We start from the raw sequence: 22,737 nt of genomic DNA, 5'->3' as shown, positions 1-22,737 counted from the left end.
AGCGTCGGCTTATTGACATTTGAAAGTTTTAGAAAATAAAATATTTTTTGCATGTAGTAAACATGACATGTAGCAAAAATACGATCTTGCTATGCTTCTTGCCATGTTTCATTGTACTTTAGCTTTTAATTTGTAATTTGTTTAGTGTTCAACATTGAATACTACAAACTTTTAGCAAGTTATATAATGTTCTGATAATTAAAAATGCTTTTACAAGCTTAATTCATTAGAGAAATTAATAATAGAAAAAACCCAACGAAAGCATTATATAGTCAAATCTACTATAAAAGTTACATGCACCATGAAACTATTTGTTCAATCGTTTTAAATCTCCTCAATCGACCATTTCGGCAAGCCGCTCATCAATGTTCTTCCACGGTTCCACGACCATCACATAGGTACAACTATTATAAACTTTATCAACTGTGCTTATATATCATGGGCATAAGAATGGTGCAATCCTGCAAGTGCATTTCACCTATTTGTCCTTATAATAAACAATCAAATTGTCATAAATTCTGAAATTTAATGTTATTTTGTCGAGTTGATTTTTCTCTAAATTACTAATTCTCCTCATCGATTATCAAATTAATCTTAGATAACCTTTAGAGAAATTTTCGAAGCGACCAGCCAATGCATGCATATATACTCATAAATTTAGTATGATATCTAGAATTATTTAATTTTAGCAGGGGTTATTATGAATCTTCGTTCTCGCTTGGATACGACTCTTCAATGCTGCCGTTCTCTCTTTTTTCGTGCTTGTCTATAGTAAACATTCTGCGGGGACTCCTAGAAGAGAGCCTCGTCTGTCTGCATTTAGTTTTACTTCGTCCTCTCGCTCCCAATAGAGGTAAACGAGGAGTCACCATAAGTATGAGATGGAATTGACCTGTCGAATTTGATTTTGTTTGCATCAGTCGAGGGTGTGAGGATTCCCCATGAATTGGAACGTTGTGCAATCTTTGCGTTTTAAGGAAGCGTTAAGGATCTTCCTCATTTTTGTGTTTCTTTTACCTTCTGTTGACGTCGGACATGGAAGATTGCTGCGATCTCCAGTTGCGCTTAGACGAAAGCTCTTCTACGTTCAATCTAGAGAAGGCGGTGTGCAACCATGGATTCTTCATGATGGCTCCGAACCGTTGGATTCCTTCCGCCAAGACGCTGCGGCGGCCTCTCCGTCTTGCTGATTTGCCGTCCTCCGTTGAGGTGTCTATCTCGCAGCCTCCCGGTCCCAGCAGCACATTGTTGCTCATCCGAGTTCATCGCGCTCGATGTCTCTCCTCCCAAGACCAGCAAGCGATTTTTGTACTCTCTCTCTCTCTCTCTGCGCGGGTGAAGTACATACAAACTAGTGATGAAAAAGCATGGATATATATATTATCGCAGGAGCAAGTAATTCGGATGTTAAGGTTGTCGAAAAGTGACGAGAGGAACGTGAAGGAGTTCCATAAAGTGCATTCGGAAGCGAAGGATAGAGGATTCGGTCGAGTTTTTCGTTCTCCTTCGCTCTTCGAAGATGTCGTCAAATCTATACTCCTTTGCAACTGCCAGTTATGTACTGAAGTCTAGTTCTCTTCATGTGAAAAATTTGTGATGAATTAGCTTTGTTGAACATTTATAAGTAGGACAAAGAAGACGATGACCCGAATAAGAAACCACATAACTGTAATTGAGGAAATATCAGACTCTATTATGATCTCCCGATATCTCATAATGCTCAATATTGAGTTTCTGTGTTCATAAGCTCTACGACATATGCATAGTGGTTTCTGTTCCGAATTCATCATTAGGTCCGACTTTGTTCTGAATCACACCCAACGAACAGATGCCCTTGATTTTGAACAATATATTACGTATGATGCTACTGTGAGAGGTTCACCTTGTTTTCAGACCTTGTTCTTCGTCATAATAATATTCGATATTCCCTAATCATATTAAAGAAAAATCAACTTTTGTCGCGCTCACTGTTCTTGACCTCTCGTCATGCCATCCAAATCACATACATATCGATTTAAGGGTTGACTATGCTGATTTGGGTCCTACCTAAAATTGTCATAGGTGGAGAAGGACCCTAGAGATGGCCCGAGCTTTATGTGCACTTCAGCTAGAGCGAAGCACTCGAGGTAAGAATTGTGACATCCCGAAAAAAATAGTCCATTTGGGATTTATAAAATACTGAGTTTTATGAATGTACTCGTAGTTAGTTCTTGCCTGGAACTCATCATTCCTGGGATGCTAACCATTAGGGAAAGGCTAATCGGGGAATTAAATTCGTACGACTAAAGAAAATTCGATCGTGGATTGACTTTCGACCATTAAATCGTCGAGGTGATATTTTGAGCCACTGTTGACCGATCTAAGGATAGTCAGGGGTCAGTTCGCCACTATCATAGTAGTGGATCGCGGGTGATACCGCTGGACCACGAAATGAATTGACGAACGATCCTGAACCTATACCGAACGATCGTGCCCCACGGATCTAGTAATTGATCATCGCGATTTTATTGACAACCGAAGTCTTGACGGTTTGAATAAATTGCATGTGACTCGTTTTAGTGTCAGTCACGAGTCGAATAAGCGAATTTCCCCAACAAGCCGCCCGTTAGTTTGAGAAACGCTCGAGTTACGTTTAATAGAATTTAATTATTTAATTCAGCCCAAATCGGACACCGGAAAATTTGGAAGTCACAACAGGACGTTAGGACGACGTTGCGGTTGTAACATACAATTTTTGTTGTGCCCGAATCCTTCAGAAAAACTTGATTTTTATGAGAAACGGAGAATCGGACCATTTTACCCTTGAGGATTAATAAAGGGAATGTTTTATGGGTAAAGGGCATTTTGGTCATTTTGCCCTAACTTTTTGATTGGACAATTTTGCCCTCGGACTTTTTAAGAAATTACAAGTATACCCTTGGATATTTTTGGTAAGATTCGATCTTGGCCGTCGGTTTCAAGATTAGATCGAATCTAGACCGTCAGATCAAAATGTGAGAGAGGGGCATTTTCGTAAATTGCCAAAAAGGGGTCAATTGCACTATTTAGGTCAAGAAGACCCTTTCTCTCTCTTCCATTTCTCTCCCTCTCCATCGTGAATTTTCCCCCCTTTTGGCCGTGAAGTCCCCCCCCCCACCGTATACTCTCTCTCTCTCTCTCCCTTGCCGTCGCTGCCGCCGGACCGCCGATCGTCGGTCACGCCCGCAAGCCGCCGCCGTCTGCTCGCTGATCCGCACCACGCCACCCCCCATCCCGCCGTTTTCTCTCTCTCCCGATCTCTTCTCTCCTTGGCTGTGAGCCCCACCGGCCACCGCCCAAGCCGCGCCGTCGCCGCCCAAGCGGATCGCCGCCACCCGGGAGCCGTACACCGTCGCCGCCGTTCCCGATTAAGTGCCGCCGCTTTCCGTTCTAGCCGCGATAGTCTATAACGTGGGTAAGTCGCGCTCTAAACCCAACTTAGGACTTTGGGTATAGACGGGCGATTTTTGGGCGAAATCTGGTAAAAGTTAGGTGCGGAATTGCATGAATTGAGAGTGGAAATTTTGTGGCGGGTCTTAGGATTTAATTCGGGCAATATTTATTGGAAATTCGAGAATAACAGTGGCTGTGATCTACTGTTCATGGGGCCGTAATGGGCCGATCGGGACATAAGTTGGATTTTTAGAACCGAGAATTTATGGTGAAAAAGTCCCGTGAAGGACCGGAATCGATTTGGCATCGTTTTGTGGGAGAAAAATAACGATTTCTGTGTTTTACATGCGTTTGAAAATAATTAGACTGTGGTGATGAAATTAAATGCGTGATTGTGCAATTGGTTGAGTTAATTATGTTTGTTGGGTGCACGTGTGGGCCAGATTATTTTAATTATTATTATTGGCCGTGTTGATTGCTGGGTGAGCATGGTTTGTGTATAATTGATGCGTGCACGGGCCATGTGTGATTGGCCAGTTGTGTGTGGTAAATGCTTGTTGAGCATGTGCCTGAGTGAGAAGGAAATGTGGCGTGATATGTATTCGTGGAAATTGTGCCGTCCTGAGGCGTGTACGTTTACGCGGGACGATGCCCCGTATTACCGGAAGACTGTTAGCCTGAGGCGTGTACTTCAACGCGGGTTACGCAGTAGGTGGCAGGTGTTGAGCCTGAGGCGTGTACGTTTACGCAGGCAAGAAACATGGCCTGAGGCGTGTACGTTTACGCGGGCCCGGAAGTGATGTGAAAAGAGGTCGCAGTGTACCTGAGGCGTGTACGTGTACGCGGGTCACTGGCGAGGAATGTGGATGAGATGTGATGAGAACGGAATGAGTGCATGACAGGAGAATTGTGCATGCTTATAATTGTGCAGATGTGCCTGCTATGTGATAATGGTATGTGTGTGATTGTATGTTTGGGTGATTGTCTGGAGGTACGTGATAGCCTAGGTGGGGTTTAGGGGTGAACTTGCTGAGAAGTGTTCTCGCGGTTGTTTCAACCAAAAATTTCAGAACCCCGACAGGACTCATGAATCCTCCACCACCGCCACCAGGGCATTTTGGGGTACCAGTGCACTCCAAGATCGATGTTGCAGAATTCCCTATGCCAGATAACATGACCTGGATTAGGTATACTACTACCGTATTTGTAGAGGTAGGACTACCTCTTTGGGAGACTCATGTATATACGGCCTGGTTCTTCCGGGATGCTGACGGGGATGAGTTCGGGCCCATTAGGGGTTTCGATGTTCCGTTTGATTTAGTTGGGGACTGGGACCCGACTGCTGTACCCCCGATTGATGGAGAGTTGACTAGTACGGAGGTTAGTGTAGCGCAGTCTGGGATGCATCCAGCACCTGCCGCTCAGGGATCTTCGGAGGCTGAGTATGAGCCCGAGCCCGAGGCATCGCAAGCTGAGGATGACCCGATGGACATAGACTTAGAGCCAATCCCCGAAGAGGAACCGGAGGAGGAGGAACCAGATGAGGGGGAAACAGAAGAGGTGGAACCCGAGGTAGAACCTGATGGCGAGTCTGAGGAGTCAGAAGCGCCTGTAGGAGACCCGGAGTATATACTCCCGTTCGAGGAATATATGGAGCCCAATTACGTACCTGAGTTTAACTTCTTCGATTTTCTGGCTGAGGAGTATCAGAACGCAGCCCCAGCTGAGTCGGGCGACATCAATCACCTGATTGAGATCGGGGCAAAGTCAGAGCCCTTAGAGGAGCAGACCGATCAGGAGAGTTTAGATTCAGGGGTCGAGGAGTCAGACTCGGAATAGACGCCTAGCAAGGGGCGTAGGGGCTAATGTAGGGGCTAAGAATAGGTGTTTTGGATGAGTACCATTTTTGAAGTCAGAATGCCAGGTCAATGATCTTTTGGTGTACTGGTGGTTTATTTGCAGTGTGCTGGTGCTTACGGTGGTTGTAATATGTAAATATTTTATAAGTGGGTAATGAAAAGAAATATGTGTATTCTCCCTGAATATTCTCCCCAGTTTAATTGTCTGGGTTAATTGTGGATTCCGCCGTGCGTTAAATCTCTGATGATCGTATTTGAGGTCGGCGATAATTCCTGGGATATCGCATAATCGACCAGTGGCGGATGTTGCGAGCTCGATTGGGGTTCGAGGCGTGACATCCCCGTTTGAATTGGTATCAGAGCAAGGACAGCTCGATCTAGACTGGTCGAAGTTTGAAGTGATAAGGAGCGGAAACCTGGGGTAGAATTTAGGGAGACTTTAGTGAGTTGTAAGGCGGAATGAGCTACACGTGCCTCCAGACTGGTTGTTGTGATTGATTGAATGAATTAATTGTTGTGATGATGGAAATGCAGGTGCGTCTGGACCTGAGGTAAGTGTTCGGACCTTTGTGATTGTGATCTCGTGATTGGTAGTGAGGGGTTGCTAATTCACTGTTTAGAATCAGATTAATCTAGTTGGCCTAGAGTGCTAATTCCTAAATGGAATTATAGCAGGTAGGAGAGTGATAGAATTGCGATAATGAGCAGTGAAGGAAGAGGCGTAGGAAGAGTCCCAAGAAGGGGCGCTGGAAGGGGAACAAGAGGTCGAGGTCGTGCTCGAGCTAGGGCTGTAGAGGACCTCGGAATGGGTGCAGGAGCGATAGAAAATCTTAGGGTCAATGCTGGAGCTGCGGCAGAACCCAGAGTGGAAGCTAGACCTGCTGAGGATCCTCGAATGGAAGTTGTTATGAGGACGTTGGAACGGATTGGAAATCTGTTAGATCAGCAGACTTAGGAAAGAGCTGCTCCGACTGCCCAAGCTGCCGAGGCCGCTGCTGCTGTCAATAATAATGAGAACCAAGGGCAGGGGCAAGTGGTTGTGAATAGGCCAATGCATCAACTGGTAGAGCAGTTTATGAAGTTAAAACAGCCTAAGCTTTCTGGGAAAGGTGATCCTGAGGCTACACCTCGATGGGTAGAGGAGCTCGAGAAGGCTTTTGAGGTGCTAGAGTGTACCGATAATGAAAGAGTAACTCTAGCGGTTTACCAGTTGCAGGACAACGCGAACGACTGGTAGAAGGTCACCAAAAATAGAATATTTCCAGAAGGTACAGCCCGGACTTGGACTGTTTTTACTGAGAAGTTCTATGAAAAATATTTCTCGGCAAGTGCTAGGGAGAAGAAGCTAGCAGAGTTTATGAGACTCCACCAGGGTCCGATGACGGTGGCTCAATATGAGGCGGAATTTTGCTAGATTATCAAAGTTTGCGTCGAGAATGGTAGAGCACCCCGATGACAAGGCGCGGAGATTTCGGGACGGATTGAGGGCTGATATCCGTAGCCAGTTGTTACTGGTAAATTTGGAAACTTATGAGGAAATGTTTGATAGGGCCTAGATTCTAGAGCGAGATCATATGAATAGGACCGTCGCTTCTGGGTCGAGGTTTAACCCAGGTAGAGATAATCGTAATCCTAGGAAGAGGCCGATGATAGATAATAGGCATTTTACTCCTTTTGTTAGAAGAAATATTGGAAAGCCGGCCCGGAATCAGAATGGACCGTGTAGGATTTGTGGAGGTCGACACGGGAATGGACCTTGTCCAACTCAAGGCGGAGCGTGTTTTGGATGTGGAGGTTTTGGTCACCACATAAGAAATTGTCCCAATCCCAGGCAGAATAGGTCGCCTGCATTGCCGCCACCTCGGAATGGGAATAAGACTGGAGCGGCCCAGACAGCAAATCAGAATAGGCCACCGGCACAAGGACGAGTGTATGCCATGGCCATAAGAGAAGCTGAGAACGCACCAGGGGTTGTCACAGGTACGATTTCTCTGTGCAACCATGCTGCGTATGCTTTATTTGACCCCGAGGCATCACATTCTTTTATATCGAAATAGTTTGTTGAGTTGCTTGGAATAGAACCGCAATTGCTTGATGTTGTGCTATGTGTAACGACTCCCTTAGATGAAAAGATGTTGGTTTTGATGGGGTGTCCAGACTATAAGATTGTGATTGGGGATAGGGAGGAAAAGATTGATTTAGCGGTTCTAGATATGTACGATTTTGATGTAATTGTGGGTATGGATTGGCTATCTAAGCAGAGGGCCATAATGGATTGTGGTAGTAGGGTGATCCAATTTAATCCAGTTGGACATCCGGAATTCAAATTTGTGGGAAGTCGAGGAGGATCCTCGATTCCATGGATTTTGTCATTGGAAATGACGAAGTTGTTGAGTGAAGGTTGTCAAGGGTTCTTAGCGGCAGTAGTTGATTCGACGGCTGAGGAGCCGAGGCTTGAGGACATAGCTGTGGTGTGCGAGTATCCTGATGTGTTTCCTCATGAATTGCCGGGACTGCCACTAGCAAGGGAGGTAGAATTTGTAATCGAGTTGGCACTTGGAACTGAGCCAATCTCGAAGGCACCTTATAGGATGTCGTTGTCAGAATTAAAGGAGTTAAAGGTGCAGATGCAAGAATTATTAGACAAGGGGTTTATTCATCCCAGTGCGTCTCCGTGGGGGGCGCCGGTGTTATTTGTGAGGAAGAAAGATGGATTGTTGAGATTGTGTATAGATTATAGGCAGCTGAATCAGGTGATGATTAAAAATAAATATCCATTGCCGAGGATTGATGATTTGTTTGATCAGTTGCAAGGGGCTTCGGTGTTCTCTAAAATTGACTTGAGAACGGGATATCACCAGTTGAGGATTAGAAAGGAGGATATACCGAAAACGGCGTTCAGGACGAGGTATGGACATTATGAATTTACTGTAATGCCGTTTGGATTGACGAACGCCCCCGCTACCTTCATGGATTTGATGAACCGGGTGTTTAAAGAATTCTTAGATCAGTTTGTGATCGTGTTTATCGACGATATATTGGTATACTCGAAGAGCTTAGAGGAGCATGAATTTCATTTGAATCGAGTGTTGCAGACTTTAATGGAAAACGCACTATATGCTAAGTTTAGCAAGTGCGAATTTTGGCTCAGTCGAGTAGCATTTCTCGGTCATGTGATCTCGGGGGAAGGAATCTCAGTTGATCCATCAAAGATCGAAGCTGTGATGAAGTGGCCAAGGCCAACGACGGTAACAGAGGTTTGGAGTTTTCTTGGTTTAGCGGGATATTATCGTCGCTTTGTAGAAGGATTTTCGTCAATAGCAACGCCGTTGACGCATTTGTTGAAAAAGGAAGCGAGGTTTGAATGGTCAGACAAATGTGAGATGAGTTTTCAGGAATTGAAGCAACAACGGCACCAGTGTTGACGATTCCGTCAGGACCCGAAGGGTATGAGATATATAACGACGCATCGTTGAAAGGGTTGGGATGTGTACTCATGCAAAATGGGCGAGTGGTAGCTTATGCGTCAAGGCAGTTAAGACCGCATGAGTTGAATTATCCGACGCATGACTTGAAATTAGACGCAATAGTGTTTGCCCTGAAAATTTGGCGACACTATTTATATGGAGAGAAGTTTCAGATTTATACTGACTATCAAAGCCTCAAGTATTTGTTTTCTCAGAAGGAGTTAAACATGAGACAGCGTCGGTGGATGGAGTTGTTGAAGGATTACGAATGTGAAATCCTTTATCATTCCGGGAAGGCTAACCGGGTAGCTGATGCTTTGAGTCATAAGTCGAGTATGGCACATTTGATGGTCAAGGAGTGGACACTGTTGGAAAAAGTACGAGACTCGGAGTTCAGATTCGAAGTGAGTCAAGTCTCGAGCTTCTTGGCTACGCTTAGGATTGAACCGGAAATTCAGGCTAAGATCAAGATGTTGCAATCCTCGGATCAGGAAATCCAAAAGATTTTAGAGATGGAGGAGGCCAAGAGAAAGCCAGATTTTCAAGTGTCTGAAGACGGGATATTGAAGTTTCGTGGACGTTTATGTGTGCCTAACGATGCGAGACTTAAGGAAGAGATTCTGTCTGAAGCGCATCGTAGCAGTTACAGTATCCATCCAGGTAGTACTAAAATGTATCGGAATTTGAGACAATACTACTGGTGGAATGGTATGAAGGCAGATATCGCTAAACACGTGGTTAAGTGCCTGACGTGTCAGCAGGTGAAAGCGCAACATTGTAAGCCTGGAGGATTGTTGCGACCGTTGGAAATCCCGGAATGGAAATGAGAACATATAACCATGGACTTCGTGACGGGATTGCCAAGAAGCCAAAGAGGCCATGACACATATCTGGGTGATTGTCGACAGACTGACTAAGTCGGCACACTTTTTGGCTGTGCGAAAGGATTTCGCATTAGAATGGTATGCTGAGTTGTACGTGCAGCAGATAGTCCGTCTTCATGGGGTACCAGTGTCGATAACCTCAGATCGTGATCCCAGATTTACCGCCAATTTTTGGAAAAGTCTGCAGACGGCGTTAGGATCCAAGTTGCAGTTCAGTATAGCTTACCATCCTCAGACAGATGGTTAGTCTGAGAGGACGATTCAGACTCTAGAAGATATGCTCAGGGCGTGTGTGCTGGATTTCCAGGGTAAGTGGGAAGATCAACTGCCCTTAGTAGAGTTTGCATATAATAATAGTTTCCAGCAGAGCATTAGAATGGCGCCTTTTGAAGCACTATATGGTAGGGCTTGTAGAACGCCCGTGTGTTGGGATGAAGTGGGAGAAAGGACTATAACTGGGCCAGAGCTAGTTGAGCAGTCAATTGAGGCAGTTAAGATTATTCGTGAAAGGCTGAGGACAGCGCAGAGCCGTCAAAAGAGTTATGCAGACCGAAGGCGAAGACCTTTGGAGTTTCAAGTCGGGGATCATGTTTTTCTTAAGGTATCGCCCATGAGAGGACTATCCAGATTCGGAAAGAAGGGAAAGTTGAGTCCGAGGTACGTGGGACCATTTGAAGTACCGGAAAGAATTGGAGATTTAGCCTATCGTCTTGCACTTTCGCCGAATTTATCGCAAGTGCATAATGTGTTCCACGTATCGATGTTAAGGAAATATGAACCGGATCCGACTCATGTGTTGAATTATGAGGAGATCGAAGTAGATGACAAAGTGTCATATGTAGAGAGGCCGGTAAGGATTAAAGATCGGAAGGAACGGGTTCTAAGGATCAAAGTTATTTGGGAGCACCACGGGACTGAAGGCGCAACTTGGGAAAGTGAAGAGATGATGCAACGTCAATACCCCCAATTGTTTGAGCAGTAGGAGGATTTGTAAATTCTGGGTAGTGGTGAGGTTTGTAAATTTCGAGGACGAAATTTCTGTAAGGGGGGAAGAGTTGTGACATCTTAAAAAAAATAGTCCATTTGGGATTTATAAAATACTGAGTTTTATGAATGTACTTGTAGTTAGTTCTCGCCCGGAACTGATCATTCCTGGGATGCTAACCATTAGGGAAAGGCTAATCGGGGAATTAAATTCGTACGACTAAAGAAAATTCGATCGTGGATTGACTTTCGACCATTAAATCGTCGAGGTGATATTTTGAGCCACTGTTAGCCGATCTAAGGATAGTCAGGGGTCAGTTCGCCACTGTCATAGTAGTGGATCGCGGGTGATACCGCTAGACCACGAAATGAATTGACGAACGATCCTGAACCTATACCGAACGATCGTGCCCCACGGATCTAGTAATTGATCCTCGCGATTTTATTGACAACCGAAGTCGTGACGGTCTGAATAAATTGCACGTGACTCGATTTAGTGTCAGTCACGGGTCGAATAAGCGAATTTCCCCAACAAGCCGCCCGTTAGTTTGAGAAACGCTCGAGTTATGTTTAATAGAATTTAATTATTTAATTCAGCCCAAATCGGACACCGAAAAATTTAGAAGTCACAACGGGACGTTAGGACGACGTTGCGGTTGTAACGTACAATTTTTGTTGTGCCCGAATCCTTCATAAAAACTTGATTTTTATGAGAAACAGAGAATCGGACCATTTTACCCTTGAGGATTAACAAAGGGCATGTTTTATGGCTAAAGGGCATTTTGGTCATTTTGCCCTAACTTTTTGATTGGACAATTTTGCCCTTGGACTTTTTAAAAAATTACAAGTATACCCTTGGATATTTTTGGTAAGATTCGATCTTGGCCGTCGGTTTCAAGATTAGATCGAATTTGGACCGTCGGATCAAAATGTGAGAGAGGGGCATTTTGGTAAATTGCCAAAAAGGGGTCAATTGCACTATTTAGGTCAAGAAGACCCTTTCTCTCTCTTCCATTTCTCTCCCTCTCCATCGTGAATTTTCCTCCCTTTTGGCCGTGAAGTCCCCCCACACAGTATACTCTCTCTCTCTCTCTCTCCCCTGCCGTCGCCGTCGCCAGACCGCCGATCGCCGGTCACGCCCGCAAGCCGCCGCCGTTCGCTCGCTGATCCGCACCACGCCACCCCCATCCCGCCTTTTTCTCTCTCTCCCGATCTCTTCTCTCCTTGGCTGTGAGCCCCACCGGCCACCGCCCAAGCCGCGCCGTCGCCGCCCAAGCGGATCGCCGCCACCCGGGAGCCGTACACCGTCACCGCCGTTCCCGATTAAGTGCCGCCGCTTTCCGTTCTAGCCGCGATAGTCTAGAACGTGGGTAAGTCATGCTCTAAACCCAACTTAGGACTTCGGGTATCGACGGGCGATTTTTGGGCGAAATCTAGTAAAAGTTAGGTGCGGAATTGCATGAATTGAGAGTGGAAATTTTGTGGCGGGCCTTAGGATTTAATTCGGGCAATATTTATTGGAAATTCGAGAATAACAGTGGCTGTGATCTACTGTTCATGGGGCCGTGATGGGCCGATCGGGACGCAAGTTGAATTTTTAGAACCGAAAATTTATGGTGAAAAAGTCCCGTGAAGGACCGGAATCGATTTGGCGTCATTTGGTGGGAGAAAAATAATGATTTCTGTGTTTTACGTGCGTTTGAAAATAATTAGACTGTGGTGATGAAATTAAATGCGTGATTGTGCAATTGGTTGAGTTAATTATGTTTGTTGGGTGCACGCGTGGGCCAGATTATTTTAATTACTATTATTGGCCGTGTTGACTGCTGGGTGAGCATGGTTTGTGTATAATTGATGCGTGCACGGGCCATGTGTGATTGGCCAGTTGTGTGTGGTAAATGCTTGTTGAGCATGTGCCTGAGTGAGAAGGAAATGTGGCGTGATATGTATTCGTGGAAATTGTGCCGTCCTGAGGCGTGTACGTTTACGCGGGACGATGCCCGGTATTACCGGAAGACTGTTAGCTTGAGGCGTGTACTTCAACGCGGGTTACGCAGTAGGTGGCAGGTGTTGAGCCTGAGGCGTGTACGTTTACGCGGGCAAGAAACATGGCCTGAGGCGTGTATGTTTACGCGGGCCCGGAAGTGATGTGAAAAGAGGTCGCAGTGTACCTGAGGCGTGTACGTGTACGCGGGTCACTGGCGAGGAATGTGGATGAGATGTGATGATAATAGAATGAGTGCATGACAGGAGAATTGTGCATGCTTGTAATTGTGCTGATGTGCCTGTTATGTGATAATGGTATGTGTGTGATTGTATGTTAGGGTGATTGTCTGGAGGTACGTGATAGCCTAGGTGGGGTTTAGGGGTGAACTTGCTGAGAAGTGTTCTCACGGTTGTTTCAACCAAAAATTTCAGAACCCCGACAGGACTCATGAATCCTCCACCACCGCCACCAGGGCATTTTGGGGTACCAGTGCACTCCGAGATCGATGTTGCAGAATTCCCTATGCCAGATAACATGACCTGGATTAGGTATACTACTACCGTATTTGTAGAGGTAGGACTACCTCTTTGGGAGACTCATGTATATACGGCCTGGTTCTTCCGGGATGCTGACGGGGATGAGTTCGGGCCCGTTAGGGGTTTCGATGTTCCGTTTGATTTAGTTGGGGACTGGGACCCGACTGCTGTACCCCCGATTGATGGAGAGTTGACTAGTACAGAGGTTAGTGTAGCGCAGTCTGGGATGCATCCAGCACCTGCCGCTCAGGGATCTTCGGAGGCTGAGTATGAGCCCGAGCCCGAGGCATCGCAAGCTGAGGATGACCCGATGGACATAGACTTAGAGCCAATCCCCGAAGAGGAACCGGAGGAGGAGGAACCAGAGGAAGAGGAACCAGAGGAAGAGGAACCAGATGAGGGGGAAACAGAAGAGGTGGAACCCGAGGTAGAACCTGATGGCGAGTCTGAGGAGTCAGAAGCGCCTGTAGGAGACCCGGAGTATATACTCCCGTTCGAGGAATATATGGACCCCAATTACGTACCTGAGTTCAACTTCTTCGATTTTCTGGCTGAGGAGTATCAGAACGCAGCCCCAGCTGAGTCGGGCGACATCAATCACCCGATTGAGATCGGGGCAAAGTCAGAGCCCTTAGAGGAGCAGACCGATCAGGAGAGTTTAGATTTAGGGGTCGAGGAGTCAGACTCGGAATGGACGCCTAGCAAGGGGCGTAGGGGCTAATGTAGGGGCTAAGAATAGGTGTTTTGGACGAGTACCATTTTTGAAGTCAGAATGCCAGGTCAATGATCTTTTGGTGTACTAGTGGTTTATTTGCAGTGTGCTGGTGCTTACGGTGGTTGTAATCTGTAAATATTTTATAAGTGGGTAATGAAAAGAAACATGTGTATTCTCCCTGAATATTCTCTCCAGTTTAATTGTCCGGGTTAATTGTGGATTCCGCCATGCGTTAAATCTCTGATGATCGTATTTGAGGTCGGCGATAATTCCTGGGATATCGCATAATCGACCAGTGGCGGATATCGCGAGCTCGATTGGGGTTCGGGGCGTGACAAGAATTCTATATGGCATCACTTTCTTCTCAGTATATTTAGCACAACTTTCGACCAAAAAAAAAATATTTAGCACAACTGAAAATGAGGATGATCATGATTGAAGGCTCTAAGAGAAAGAAACGAAGACGAGAGAAGGGTGGAGCAAACCCGGTTCCTACGAAAACGGAAGGCGAAGAGGTTGACCTCGGGAACTTTTCGTGCCCCAAGGAACTTGCTACCCTCGACGTGGACTACTTGCAGAGTAAGTGCAAACTCGGGTACCGGACCAACTACATTCTCAAGGGCAAAAGAACACTACAAGTGCCATAACTTGTGTACGGCGCTCACTTTGGTGCCATAAGTTTTTTTTGGATCACTTTAGTGCTAAAATTTTTGAAAAACGATCACTTAAGTGCTAAAATTTTTGAAAAACGATCACTTCAGTGCCAACTCCGGTGCCGTACACAATTTTTCGCCGGAAATCCGACGTGGCATTTTTTTTTATTAATTTCTGAAGCTTACGTGGCTCGCCGGAGATTGGCACTTAAGTGATCGTTTTTCAAAAATTTCAGTATTTAAATGATCGTTTTAAAAATTTTTTAGCACTTAAGTGATCGTTTTTCAAAAATTTTAGCACTAAAGTGATCCAAAAAAAACTTATGACACTTAAGTGATCGTTTTTCCTCCGACTTGGCACCAAAGTGATCCGAAAAAAATTTATGGCACCAAAGTGATCTCCGTACACAAGTTATGGCACTTATAGTGTCCTTTTACCCATTCTCAAGCTTGCCATGGAGATAGAGGAGGGGAAGCTCAATATCGACAGATACCAGGGAGTGCAGGATGCTGCATCATGCAGGATATTGATCAAGGGCATAAGTGGGGTTGGTTCTTTTGCGCGGGCTTAGCGTTTTGATGTGCCTCGGCTTTTACGATGAGGTTCCGTGGGATAGCGAAACAATCAAGTTTTTAAAACATTTATGAAAGTGAATTTCGAACATAAAATACATGTCGTACACAATAACCACCCTTTCGAATAATTTGATGGATGATGCATTCTATTTCTTTGGCAAAAGGTACACGCAAGGGAAAGATGCACCAAAAAGACAATTAAGAGCGATCTTAAGGAGATCTACGATAAATATGCACCCTTCCAATGTTTGGCTTATTGGTAAGTCATTTATTTATTTATTTATTTTTGGTGAATAAACACATATATATTCATATCATATGTTGTGTGTGAATTTTCAGGGTGGAGCTGTTGGAGTTTTACGAGAGGCAGTTTGGGAAGCTGAGCGAATTGTCGCACACCATGTATCATACAGTTGCTAGTAGTACACAAACAAGAGAATCCAACCATAATAAAGTGTTGCGACTTAAGAAGTGTTTCTCAGTAGGCATTTGATCATTTATGGCGTTTTCTTGGCGGATTGTTTGTAATTTATTGGAGCTAATTCCGTTTGGACAAAGTTGTTGTACAATGACAATTCAAAGGAATCAAGGGATTCTCCACACAGATTCATGTATTTTCTTCGAGAATTTCAAAAGTTTTTACTTTCTGGGTTGCGCCAAAAAGCAATTGGCTCGTCGATATGGTCCATATGAGTAGACACACAATTAAAGTGTTAGATATTGTCAAGCACGCGACCCATCAACGACGATCAAGAAAACCGATATTGGCATACATCGATAATCACTGTCAATTCGTTGTCAATATATGATGACGCATGACTTATAATGGTCGACAAAGGTATCCACTAACAGGCTTAAAGCACTGTCCAGACACCAAGAAGAAATTGAATGCATAAGGAGCATCAAAATGTGGTTACGAGTTCGAACCCATTAGAGAGCAAAGTTGTTGAGATCGTGGGACAACTGATGTGCGTTTCTCTGGAAGAACAACTGCTTGGAAACAAGAACACCAGCTCCTCAAACATTATATCTTTTGTCTTGAATATTCTGCTTTTTCATGTCAGGTCTCCCCTGTTTTAATAAGGGACGATCCCTTAAAGACTTTTATCTTCGGTGACATTAAGATTCTGGGACCCCAATTGCTGAAGCTGATACTTCTGCTTAAGTCAGTCCGATCGAGTGTTCCAAATGAAAAGAACAAAAGTAGGACCGAAGGTCAAAGAGAGAATTTCCATCAAGCATTTATCTGCCTTAAGGATATGTTAATGATTTATTTTCGGCCCCTCATTTCGCCCAGCTGCTTGAAGATTTGGTGTCAGTCTGCACAACCGAGTATGGTGTTGATGGTGAAAACGTAACGTACGTGATTAATGATCGAAAAAAAAAAAAAACATTGAGATATTCATTGTGAAGATCCTGAAGCCTCTATTATCCGCATTTCTTGCAATTTCATCATGTTGGATAAAGATCAGGGAAGAAATCAACTAACCTTTCAATGCACGATAAAAGAACTACTCAGGAATATAGATTGAATCACCAGCGAGTAATGGACTAATCTACAACTTCACAATGGTCCGAATATAATCACAAGGAAAATATTCTTGTTCCACAGCGTTAATGCCGATCGTCTTCTCAAAGTAACGATGGAAATCTTTTGTGTTTTTTTTTAATAAAGAGGAGAATGTTAGTTTTATTATACATTTTTTTTTTCTGTATGTGTCTTGTCTTCTCAATCTCATCATGAAGTTATTTCAACTTCCCTTGAAAGACAACCACTCACACCTCTTCAAAGGCGCCTCTCAAACACACCTCATCATGGCGAACCAGTGCCACTTGAACACACAGAAATATAATATCTCCTACTCGACATGATGGGTTTGATAATGCTCTATTAAGAATATAAGGCATTCAAGCTCCCCTTTCCATCTTCTAGCTGGTTCATTTTCTCAGATCTAAATCGCCTCCTCTCCCCCCGAGTCCATCCACTTCCAGATCCGAATCTGAGACTTCGCCTCCCCCCGATTTCAAACCTCTGCAAATCCCCTCCCCCCCTCACCCATCACCGACGCCTCCAACGCACCCACGCCCAGCTCTTTGCCGAAGCCACCCCCCAACCCATACCCAAAACCAGTTTCACAGCCACTTAAACAAGTGCCCACCAAGTGTTTGTAGAAACGCCAACTAGAGCTCCTCCACCTTTTGTCCAGTTTTTTTGCTTAGCAGACGAGTTCGCCGCTAGTTGCCACCCATGGTCCAGGTCCATGAAAGAATCAACCCTGACTCTTCCACTCACAACCATCGCCGATCCTACGCTCCGGTAAATTTCACATCATCAAATGGTTCAGACACGTAGTGGGAAATCTACTGCCCAAAAACCGGTGTCGTTAGAGAAATTAAGGAACAAAGCCATTTCGGAGGAAATAAAAAACATCCTCTTCAACTTGAAGCTAGAAAAGGCAGTGGCCGCGAACGCATCCTCTACCAATCCACCTGAATTGGAGATACCATTTGTGCTGCTGTTGATGTTGAGGGCAGTAATGATATGATAGGGAAACTTAGTGACACTTTTGAACCCTCTCTTTATCCCCCTCCCTCCTGCAATACTAGTTCTCCCATTGCCAGCCTAGGCGCGTCTTGGAAAAGCACCATGGACAAACTTGCCCATACCGCTAAACTAGATTTCCTCCCACCTAACAGGGATGGTAATACACTTGTGGTTGCTCCTCCCCCAGAGGCTATCGAAGAAGGGAAGATTCATTTTGAGCACAGTTTGGTTGGATATTTTCTTACTTCAAATGTGTCTTTCTACTTAGTAAAAGGCATAGTAGAAAAATTGTGGGGTAAAGAGAACCTCTTAGATGTTTCGGTCACGGAGGATGGCTACTTCTTCTTTAGGTTCTCCAATGGGTCAAAATTACTAGAGGTTATGGAAGTGGGAATTTGGGACATAGCGGGGAAGCCTTTGTTCCTGCAAAAATGGCACCCCCTCATTAGGTTGGAGAGAGCAAAGATTACCTCGGTCCCTGTTTGGGTCCGCTTGTATAATGTGCCTCATGTCCTGTGGACCAAAATTGGGTTAAGCTATGTTTGTAGCATGCTTGGAAGACCTTTACATATGGATAAAGCCAATGAGCAAAAACGGCGGCTATCGTATGCTAGGGTTTGCATCCTTATGGACTTCAACAGCTCATTTCCAGATAAATTCAATATTGACATGGGACATGATGAGTTCTTCAAGGTGACGGTTGATTATAGTTGGATTCCACTCAAATGCAAAACATGTAACTGCTTTGGTCACAAGGATTGTACTGCGAGTAGTAAAGTATTATGGGCCCCCTAAAGGAAAAAAAAAAACTTCCGGCCCCTCTGCTACAATGGGGGCCGAAATCTTCGACAGATGCTCGTCAAAATACCATTGTCCCACCTGGAAGTGCTCCCACTACGATGCCAAATAATAATGTCTCGGTTGCTTCGCCAATTGCTCCCAACCAAATTAATCCATCTTCTTCAGACTTGGAATTAGTTGGAGGCAAGAAAAAAGGATCCCACCCACCCATCGGTGGCCGCGTTGGTTTGCGCTCAATTCCTTTCACGAGAGGTCCTGGGTTCAAAACTCGGCCATCGGTGATTTAAGTGGGAGGTCGTAGGGGTAGGATGCTGCGCTAGCCCCCCTCGAGGACTAGTCGGGCATCACCGCTGGTTTGAGCCCTAGCTCGCCGGCCGCGCGGATACCTCAGTTATAAAAAAAAAGAAAAAAAAAAGAAAAAAGGATCCCATAAGGGAAATAGTGGTACTCTCACTTCAATGGCCTTCGGGAACAGATTTTCTCTTCTGGCAAAGGAAGTGGATGACCATCCTAATAATTCTAGCTGCTCTGTTGATTTACCTAGGCTCGATAAGAGCGGGTCGGAAGAACCTCCCGACAGACTTGCTTTTTTTGAAGTAACGGATGTTTTGGACTGTCACTTAGATACTTTGGGGGCCTTGGGAGATGTTTGGGAGCCTCTTGTTGAATGAATATTGTCTCTTGGAATGTGAGGGGCCTTAATCGCAACCCCAAATGTAGGGAACTGGTGGACTTTGCTCTATCCCAAGATCCCCAAATTCTGGTTCTGATTGGGCACAAAATAAAAGAAGATAATGCTAATTTTGTTATTGATAGTAGCTTTCAAGGATGGAATTATACTCATAACTATATGTGCAGCAGCCTGGGTAGAATATGGATCCTATGGAAATAGTCCATCCTTAATCTAATAGTGTTAGAGGTATCTGCCCAAGTATTGTCTCATTGAAAAACCTGGGGTGGATACAACACTGAAGTAGAACGATGGTCCCTATGGCGCAACATTTCAAATTTCTCTATCGGACATACTAGAAACCTGCCCTCGTTGTTAATAGGGGATTTTAATGAAACAAGAGACACAAGTTAAAGGATTGGCTCCACGGTTCATAGAACTTCGGGTATGGAGGAACTTAACATCATGATCGAGGAGCTAGCACTAATTAAACCTTTGTCTACAGGCCCTTTCTTCACATGGCAAACAAAAACCTGGGGGATAATCTTAAAGCAAGCAGAATTGACAAAGTCCTGATTAATGCAGATTGGCAGAACAACTTTAACCATTATTCAGTTGAATTATTGCTACCTGGTGTATTAGATCACTCCCCATGTTTGGTGCATCTCAACACCACATATAGGAGACGGAAATTCTCGTTCAAATTTTTTAATTTTTGGACTACGAGCCCTGAGTTCCTGCCTATGGTCTCCACGTGCTGGCAACAGGAAGTTAGAGGATCAAGAATGTTCACAGTGGTGACGAAGCTCAATCCACTGAAACGGCAACTCTAGGGCTTGAATAAATCTTAGTTCGGGGACTTACATCTAAAGGTCAAGCAAGCTAAGGAGAGCTTACAACGACTTCAACAGGAGCTAGTGGATGACCCTTATAATCCCATTACTCGGGCAGAAGAAAAGACACAACTAGAAGAATTACTTGCTCTCAGTAAACATGAAGAAGTTTTGCTCAAACATAAATCTAGAAATCTTTGGCTAAAGTAGGGGGACAACAATAGAAAGATCTTCTTTGCCTCCATGATGCAGAGGAGTGCCCAGAACAAGATAAATCAACTCAAACTCGAGGATGGCTCTATTATTATTGAGGAGTGTGCTCTTAAGAATATAGTTATATCATATTATCAACACCCTCTTAGTAACTTCAGTATTAATAGGACTCCTTCTGTTAGATACGCTTCTTTATTTCATGAAGATGTTAATGCTCTGGTTATATTTCATACGTTTCAAAGATCAGAAATCCTCAGAGTTTTAAAGGACTTCAATGATTTCAAAGCTCCGGGTCCAGATGGATATAACAATCTGTTCTACAAATACACCTGGCCCATCGTAGGCAAAGACATTGAGGAAGCTGTCGTGGACTTTTTCTTGTCCAAAGGAATGTTGAAGTTTATAAATTCCACATTGATTTGCCTCGTATTGAAGGTCCAAATCCATCCTACCTCAAGGAGTTCAGACCCATTTCATGCTACAATATCTTATACAAGATCATATCTAAGCTACTTGCAGAACGAATAAGTTGCATACTTCCATCGATCGTTGGGCTAAACCAAACTGCTTTAATTACTGGACGACAAATATCAGAGAATATTCTACTATGCCAAGATCTATTACACAACTACCACAAGGGCGGGAAAGGTAAATGCGTGGCAATAAAGATAGATCTCATGAAAGCTTATGACATGGTAAGATGTGATGCAGTCCTCGGGGTTCTCAAAGATATAAATACGCCCCAGTACTTAGTGGATCTGATAGCCGAGTGCATAACTACTCCGAGGTTTTCAGTGAATTTCAATGACGAACAGGTTGGCTATTTTGATAGTACTAATAGACTGTGACAAGGTGACCCTCTTTCTCCATACTTATTTGTCCTGGTTATGGAAATTCTTAATCAAATTGTTTGTGCGAAAGTTTCTGCCTTTACTTTCAAGTATCACTGGCGTTGCAAAATGTAACAGATTATGCACTTATGCTTCGCAAATGACTTGTTCTTATTTTCTCATGGAGATGTAGATTCTGTTATTTGCCTTATTGATGCCCTTGACGAATTTGCAGCTCTCACTAGACTGTGGTTTAACCCTGATAAATACCAAATCTTTTTCTCTAGGTTGAATGAGGATGAGAAGCACCTTATACTGGACCACACGCCTTTTTCCATAGGTACTCTTCCTATTCGATACTTGGGTGTCCCCCTAGTTACCGGAAGACTCACTCACATTAACTATAAAAGTCTTACTGACAAGATCTTTAAGAAAATTGAATGGTGGGGCATGAAGCACATTAGTTATGCATGGCATTTACAGCTAGCCAAATCAGTTCTCGTCTCCATCTGCCCTTGTTAGATGCAAATGTTGTTAATTCCAAAACAAATTATTTACGAGGTTGAGAAGAGGATTCGACAATTCTTATGGGCCAGTAATGCAGTAGATCATAGATCGCACAAGGTTGCATGGCAAGTAGTTTGCTCATCTAAAAGGGAATGAGGATTGAGCTTACCAGATCTGAACAAATGGAACAAAATATTGTTGGGCTGCATGATATGGAACCTCATCAATCGTCCATCCTCTTCACTTTGGAGTGTATGGGTTCACAAGACCAAATGTAGAGGCACTCCAATTATGTAGGTCAACATAAGGGGCAGTATGGCATGGAGTTGGCGCTACCTCTTGAAATTGCGACCCGTTCTAACCCCGATCATCCCTATCTCAAGTTATTGTTTCCATGATGCATATGACAAACTCAGGTATGTAGGACCAGCTGTGGAGTGGTATAACCTAATTTGGTCCAGCGGCATTAGCAAACACAATTTTATTGGTCCAGCGCTTGGTCGTGTGTCGAGCGGATGGTGATTATGTGCCTAGTGGATGTGGATCATGTGCCTTAGTCCGTGTGGACCGTGTGCCACCGTGTGCCTAAGTAGTCAGTTGTTTTGATAAAGCGAAGCGAAAATGCTCCGAGTAACTTGGTTCGACCAACATGCCAACTCTTGACATGACTCGAGTGTAAAAGAAAAGGTCGCGTTTTCACAAGCGACCCCCGTATCCGTTGTAAATGGCAATTTTCGAATTCCTTCTACTAATGATGGTGGTGTGGTAGCTCATGATATGCTAAGTTATATGTTCCGATCGTATGCCATGACTTGTGTGCATAAGAAGAAGTCACGTCCAACAAACAAGTGCCAACTCTTCACATGGCTTGGTCGTGCACTTGAATTGTGTCCTTATGTCTCGCATCGTGCCCAGGCATCATGATGTCCCGGGTTCATGGCCGACCGTCGTGCCCGTACGTTGTGTCCCTGTGCTTTGCGTGGTGCCTGTGGTGCCCGTGCGTTGTGCCTATGTGCTTGTACAACGAGTCCCTATGCCGTTTGTTGCATCCCTGTGCCGTGCGCATCGAGTCCCTCTACCGTGTTTCGCGCCCATGCATCATTCGTGGCTGTGCGTCGTGCCGATGTACTTCGTGCCCGTGCATTGTTCGTGGCCGTGCGTCGTGCCCGTGTGCATCGTTCATGGCCGTGCTTCGTGCTCGTGTGCATTGTGACCATGCATTGTTTGTGGCCATGCGCCGTGTCCCTGTGCCCTACGTGGTGCTTG

At 44.6% G+C, this 22,737-nt stretch overlaps 1 pseudogene; it reads left to right on the top strand.

The window, feature by feature from the left end:
• Positions 1 to 1,035: 1,035 nt before the first annotated feature.
• LOC115664369 (uncharacterized) overlaps positions 1,036 to 22,737 on the top strand; it is a 43,702-nt pseudogene continuing 22,000 nt past the window's right edge.

This window comes from Syzygium oleosum, unplaced genomic scaffold (genome assembly GCF_021117445.2).
Source record: "Syzygium oleosum isolate NSW1041296 unplaced genomic scaffold, Sole_v2.1 Sole_v2.36, whole genome shotgun sequence".
Lineage (NCBI taxonomy): Eukaryota > Viridiplantae > Streptophyta > Magnoliopsida > Myrtales > Myrtaceae > Syzygium > Syzygium oleosum.
This window is presented reverse-complemented; position numbering and strand designations above follow the sequence as displayed.